This window comes from Psammomys obesus, unplaced genomic scaffold (genome assembly GCF_907164565.1).
Source record: "Psammomys obesus unplaced genomic scaffold, mPsaObe1.curated_primary_1811, whole genome shotgun sequence".
Classification (NCBI taxonomy): Eukaryota; Metazoa; Chordata; class Mammalia; order Rodentia; family Muridae; genus Psammomys; species Psammomys obesus.
The window spans coordinates 37,689,671-37,696,644 of record NW_026591086.1 but is presented as its reverse complement, the minus strand read 5'-3'; the positions used below and the strand labels follow the sequence as shown (position 1 = coordinate 37,696,644).

Below are 6,974 nucleotides of genomic sequence, written 5' to 3'. Positions count from 1 at the left end.
TTGCTTAATATTTGTGCCAAGCAGCCTGCTTCTAAAAATCAAAATTTTCGACGCAGCTCGGTGAGGTAAGGACCAGAGTCGATGGTTGGTGATTTTGCAGATTATTTTCATCCCAGTAGGAGCTTGGTTGTGTTGCTTTTCTCCATTAATGGACTTGCCATCAGGGCATCAATTTATATTCTAAAGCCAGTCCAACCTATTGCTTGAAACACACTGCCAAACATGATTTATCTTACATTATTAATCAGCCCTTTTCATTCGCCTAGAATGCACTGGGTCTTTTCCTCTAAGTAATCTATCCCGTCACTGTTTTCAACAGATATCTTTAACATGCTTTTGATTAGTTAGAGCCAGTTTTATCCCGAATATTACTTACTCCATCATGTAAGGATATAACTTTATTCTTCCTGTCATTACTGTTATTATGCTTAAATTACATTGGAGGTAAGTGGTTTCTGTCAAATGGGTTTTCTGATTTGAGTACTCACTGTTTCAATCATGTCATACCTGAAACGTTTTAGGGTTTCCTTTTATTTTTCCCTTGGGGTAGAGATTCCTCTTAGTTTGAACCTTGCAGGATTTAGTGTCCTTGCTAAATATGTAATCGTGTTTTATGTTTTCCTGCTTGGTTATCAGAAGTGTAACACAGAATGCTTCCTTCAAGAATTGGAATGCAGTTCAGTATTTCAGTGGCAGAGGTTTGCCTATGGTGTGCAATACCCTGGGTTCCATTCCTAGCCCTAGAAAACAAAATGAAAATAACAAGGATTAGAGTCCTTTATAAACTAGGCTTTCATGCTATCTTGAGACCTTGAGAATGCTTGCTCTCCAGCTTTCTCTTGGCATATGAAAAGCAATTCTCATCCACACTTATAATTAAATGAGTTTATAATCATATAATGAACTGCAAACAAATTCAGCTCCTATTATGTCTTAAATCCTAAAATTAGTACCAGTATTTCATTATGACTAATAATGGCAACAGAATTTGTTTTGTTTCATTTTTGTGTGTAAAATAAGATCTGACTATGTAGTCCAGAAGGGCCTGGAACCATCTAGCACAGGCTGGCCTTGAACTCACAACTCTCCAATCTTAGATCAAGTGCTAGGATTACAGGTGCATGTTACCATTCCCAGTAGGAATTCTGTTTTTAAATTTGTGGAAAGAGGTCCCTCATACTGAAACACTGATATTCTGTGGGTAAGCGTGTGAAAGTATGTGGGCCGGAAGTATTCTTTGAACATAGAATAGGTTTCTGTTCATCTGTTCATTCAAGAATTAATTCACTCCAGGGATAATGCTACATACCTGTTTTCCTAGCACTGAGGAAACCGAATCAGACTGCAAGTCAAAGTCTTGCCCGTGGATGGGGTAGAGGGAGATAGTTCAGTCAGTAGAGCACTTGCCACACAAACGTGAGGGCCTAAGCATGATCATCAGGACCCATGAAAAAGGGCACAGTGCAGTACGTGTTTCTAATCCCAGTGCTGGGAGCAGATGTCAGCAGACTCCTGGGGCTCACTAGTCCAGCTGCCGAGCTTACTCAGCCAGCCCATGTCCAGTGATGGAGACCTCATCGCAAACTATAAAGTGGGTGGCTCAGGATGACAACATCAGAGCAAGCACACATGCACATGCGCAGACATGCACATACGTGAACAGAGAAAAAGACGGAAAGAAAGGGCACGTTTTCCCAATAGACATCTCAGGCACTCCTCTTGATTATGTGAATGCATCATGGAACAAAAATAAAAATAAAAAAAATTTGTCTTCACTGGATCACAACGTAGCAAAATGTAAAGAAATTATGTTATTGTTCATGTAGGTTAACTGAAGAAAGAGAAAGAAAGAAAGAAAGAAAGAAAGAAAGAAAGAAAGAAAGAAAGAAAGAAAGAAAGAAGGAAGGAAGGAAGGAAGGAAGGAAGGAAGGAAGGAAGGAAGGAAGGAAGGAAAGGAAAAGATACTACTCTGTGCTATGAATTTGTTCCTTCAGAAACTCAGGCTGAAAAATTTTTAAGGTTTTTCATAATCTGTTTTTTTTTATTTTTATTAATTACAGTTTATTCACTTTGTATCCCCCCTGTACCTCCCTCTCTCCTCCCCTCCCAATCCCGCCCTCCCTCTTCCCCACCTGTGTCCCTCTCCAAGTCCACTGATAGGGGAGGAAGACCTCCCCTTCCCTCTGATCCTAGCCTATCAGGTTTCATCAGGTATGGCTGCATTGTCTTCTTCTGTGGCCTGGTAAGGCTGCTCCCCCCTCGCGGGGAGGTGATCAAACAGCAGTCAGGCTGAAATTTTATTGACACTGAAAAGTGATGACTTTTTAATAATCCAACAACCTATTAAAAGTCAACGTCTTTCTTGAGGGATGGGGTTCATTTTCATTGGGACAGATTAAGCAGGTTGTCAGAAAGTGAGATTACCCATCATTCTTTCTCCTGCTTTTCCTCCCATTTTTTCTGTATGAGTTGAAGCAACATGGGGCCCTCATAGGAAGCCAGGCAGATGATAGTGTCCTGCTCCAGAAGCGTAAAGCTAAATACAGCTCTCTCTTGTATGCGTTCCCAAGTCTAGGGTATTCTGTCACAGCAACAGGATGCCAACCGCCACATGGGTGAAGTAAGAAGAGGTTCCTCGGAGTTTGAAACTCCTAGCTTTAGGAGTTGTTTCTCCCAGTGGCTGAACTGAGACCCCCGGGATCCCATCCCCACCCGTAATGGTGATGGGCTCTACTCAGGGCATCTCAAGCACTCCAGCAAGGCCTCTACCACACAGCAAGCAACTGGCTCCAGTAGCAGACCCTCGTTCACCTAGAGCGGGCATCCAGCGTCCTCCTATTCAGGTGGAGAGCTCTCCACAGCCACACCTACCAGTACAACAGCTGAGCCCTGGTAAACAGGCACAGGAGCCAGATCCTCGCTCTCCTACCCTTGGCATTGCACGAAACACCCATGAAGATCAGTGGTGCTGACCCTAAGAGTTCACTGGTGAAAGAGCAGAGAGAAAGATTTTAGACCGAAGTGTCCAAATAGGTTTCCTCCCCAGACCTTCCTCTGCCCCAGGAAACGCCTTTATCTTCAGATTGGACCTGCCTTTGGATACTCTGTTATCCCTTGATGACCAGTTGCTGCCTTGGAGGCAGACTGAACTCCCTTCCAAACCGGAGTTTCCCAAGAAGGAAGCAAAACAACCCACAGAGGCCATAGTTGAAAGCCAGAACTCAGACAAACCCTCCAGAGACCCCGAGACTTCTCAGACTTCAGTTTTGAGGTTCCCCAAGGCTCTGTCCTTGACGTGTCTCTCTTGTTCCCTTTTTGTTTGGGTTTAGGTATTACTTCTCCGCTTCTGGTAATTTTCAGGCCCCTTTCTCCACATAAGCACTTAACATTAGTTCCCCTAAAAAAATAAATAAATAAACTTATGACCTTCTCCCCCCCCCCCAAGAAAAAGAAGTTCCTCTTTTCATATGATTGTCCACAAAAGCCTTGCTGATGAGGCGAGCAGATACTGAAAGGGGAAAATATGTAATAGCCATTTATAAAGTCGAGGAACACAGAATGTAGAAAGCAAGGTAGGGGGCCTGGTTGCTCAGGAAATACATGAAGATAAGTGGGGGTAAAAAACAGTGAGGGTGGGATATAGCAAATAGGAACAGAAAAGCTCCAGCGAACCCGGTTTGGCAATGATTGACAATTGGAGTGGACTTCGCCCATATAGTGAGAAAGGTCCTTACTGTGAGTGAGGGCATAAACAGGGATGAGATGACGTAATGACATTAGTCCTGATGTACCGTTATGTAACGTTCCTTCCCTCTAAGTAAAACCCTGAAAGAGGGTTTGGAAATGAAGTCAATTTAAAAGGCTTTTGCGGTGATTCAAGTAAAAGAAGGACTGTAACACTGAAGGTGAGAGAAAATCAGATTGTAACTATAATCTGAAAGTAGCAGCCAACAGGACTTGCTAAGTGGCCACCACTGAGCGCAGGACGACACTAAAGTTTTTGCCCTAACCATGGAGCAACAGAAGGAATTTCTATAAGGTAAAAAGACTATGGAAACATCTAAGCCCTCCAGGACTGAATAAGGCTCACTGAGACGGGGCAGAGATAGGAAAGAGATTCAATAATGATCATGGACAGCCCAACACTGAAATAACCAGAGAGCTCTACCCTGCAGCATACCTGCCATCTCAGTTGCCTGGAAGCTGAGGCAGGGGATTACTTAAATTGCAGTGTTAAGGGTAAGCCCTGTCGACATACCCTCCCCCCGAAAAGAGAGAGAGAGAGAGAGAGAGAGAGAGAGAGAGAGAGAGAGAGAAGAAGGGGAAGTGGGGGAAATAGAGCAAGTGTTCTGGAAACCAAGAATGAAAATATTAAATTTTGTTTTGCCACCAGTTAATGTCCGTTTTCTTGACTTGTCAGAGTTAACTGCAGCAGAAGGGACAAGATACTGAAGAGTAAACATGCCCGTTAGATTAAACGATGCTCTGGGTTTCCTCATGATACGAACCAGTGCCGAGTTAGCATGAAGGCAGGAATGAAAGTCCTGCTGAATTGATTTCAAGAGAGTTTGAATAGTACAGGTAAGAAACCTCTATTTGGAGCACACTTTTATCACAAATAATGTAGAAATGGGGGTGGGAGGCCGAAAGAGGCCTGTGGTCGGGGGAATGGTTTTCGCATTCACCTTCTGGGCCTGGGTGAATTATAGCCCGCTGAACGCTGAGAGGAGTGATTCATGGAGAAGGAAAGAGTGGTGGTGCGGAAGCCAGGCAACAATTATTGGACCAAAATCCATGCGTGGGGGAGAAAATAAGGAATCTGGTGCTGAGAGTGGTGGAGTTGATCTCCGGGAGGAGCACAAAAGGGTGATCCTGGGAGCACAGGGAGGCCAAGCTGTGAAAGACAGAGAGCTATTGGCTTCCGAGGACTTCTGTCTTCCCGGGACACAAGACGCAAGGCTCCCAGTAGAGCATGCAGATGGGAAAGGGACATTGGCTGCTTGAGGCAGGGCTGGAGTGTGACACAGTTAGTAAACTGGATAAAAGGGACAGATTTTTCTGGGCAGTGCATAGTCTTCCAAGGAATATTTTACAACTTAACTTTCTGGGTTAAAGATTCTGAGAATATTAAAAAGCACGCCTGAAGTAAGGACTGATTTCAAATTTTGGAGAATGACTGTGTCCCATGTGGCCCCACCTTCCAGAGTTATAACTTAATAAATTAATATCCTTGCTATCCCACTTATAAGGCACAGTGTCTAAATTAGATGAAAAAATAATACCAAAGGCAAGGATCCTAGGTGAAGATCCAGGGGGAAAACTCATTAATTGTTTTTTTCTTGAAGCTCCTTGCTCAGGAACCATCATGGGAAAATATAGAGAGCCTTAATGACAAGTTAGACTGATGGAAAGAATGTGTCGAGATCCGGGAACACAAACTTAACATGCACAGAGTAGGTGGCCTTGGTAAATCTCCAAGACTTGAGGGCAAGTCACCTGCCCTACCTGTGACTAGAAGATCCACGGTGAGAATACTTCTCAGATTTAGTCAGCTGGAGGCAAATTGGAGTTTCATTTCTTACAGACCATGTGAGCTTTCTGTTGCCAAGATAAAGAACATGACCAAAAGCAACAAGGAAAGGAAAGAGCTTATTTGGCTCACATGTCCTAATCACATATCATCCCTAAGGTAAGCCAAGGCAGAACACAAGCCGGGCAGGAATCTGGAGGCAGGAACTTAAGCAGCAATGGCAGAAGAGCACTACTTCCTGGCTTGTTCCTGTGCCTTGCTTGGTTTCCTTTATTATTAAACACAGGATCACTTGCCCAAGGGTGATATTGCCAGTGGTAGCCTAGTCCTTTCCACGTCAACCATTATTCAAGAAAATTCCTGACAGTCTTGCCTACTGGCCAAACTGATAGTCTGTTTTCTCACTTGAAGGTCCCTATTGGTAACTTTGTTCTTTGCCATGATTAAATCCCTGACAAAAACAACTTACAAAGAGTTTGTGTCATCTCCTGATTTGAGGACACAGTTCATCCTGGTGTCTAAGGTGTGGTGGGGAAGGCATGGTGGCAGAGATGTGTGGTCAAATTGCTTCCACTTAGGAAGCAGAGCACAATGAATGCTGATAACGAGCCTGCATGTCCATTTTGGTCAGCCTCGGCCCATGGAATGGTGTTGTTCCAGTGCAAGGTAGCTTACACCGTTCTAGAAACACCCTCATAGACACAGCCGCATGTGGGTCCCTATGATGATTCAAATCTAACCAAGTTGACAGTGAAGATTAACTATCCCAGTCACCTTGGAAACAAGTGAACCTCTGTATGTCTCAGCTTTCCTCCTTAGAATCTAGGAAAGGATACACTTAGCTTGCTGGCTGTTGTGGCAGACAGAGTAAGAAAAGACACAACAATAAAGGTTTACAGCATTGATTTTTTTTTTTTTTTTTTACACATGCATTGTAACAAGAAAATGTGAGAACTGAGAGGAAATAGCTTTTTTGAATGAAAACCTATGTAAAATTATAAAAACAGCATGGGCTCTTCATGAGTGGTACAGAAATGAAAATTAAATTAGATTCTAATCCATTGCTCCTTAAGTCTTTGGAACCCAGGACAGCTGATCTGTTTTTCTTCTCCCAGTATTTTGACAGGCATGCTCACTCTAGGGTCGGGGTCACTCTAGGCCCGGGTCGCATCACTGCAGAAAGGATTGGCTTCTCTGGTTGGGGATAAGAACACTGGCAGCACAGTGCTTTAGATCTGGATCTAGACTTTCCTTCGTGAGCAGCTATGGCTCCTGACAGGAACTGACGGGGAAACTGACTTTACTGGAGGTTTGTGACCCAGTCACTCTGTCTTTTGAGCAGTGGGAAAATCTGTCCTTCTGACATATTTATAACTCTGTGGTTAAGACATTTGCTTAATGCCCTTTTTTATTTAAAGGTCTCTGGCCATTTCGACCTCCCCCT

At 43.6% G+C, this 6,974-nt stretch overlaps 1 pseudogene; it reads left to right on the top strand.

Moving 5' to 3' along the window:
• The first annotated feature begins 2,723 nt into the window (after positions 1 to 2,723).
• LOC129678696 (cell division cycle-associated protein 3-like) lies at positions 2,724 to 3,329 on the top strand (annotated as a pseudogene).
• Positions 3,330 to 6,974: the final 3,645 nt, after the last annotated feature.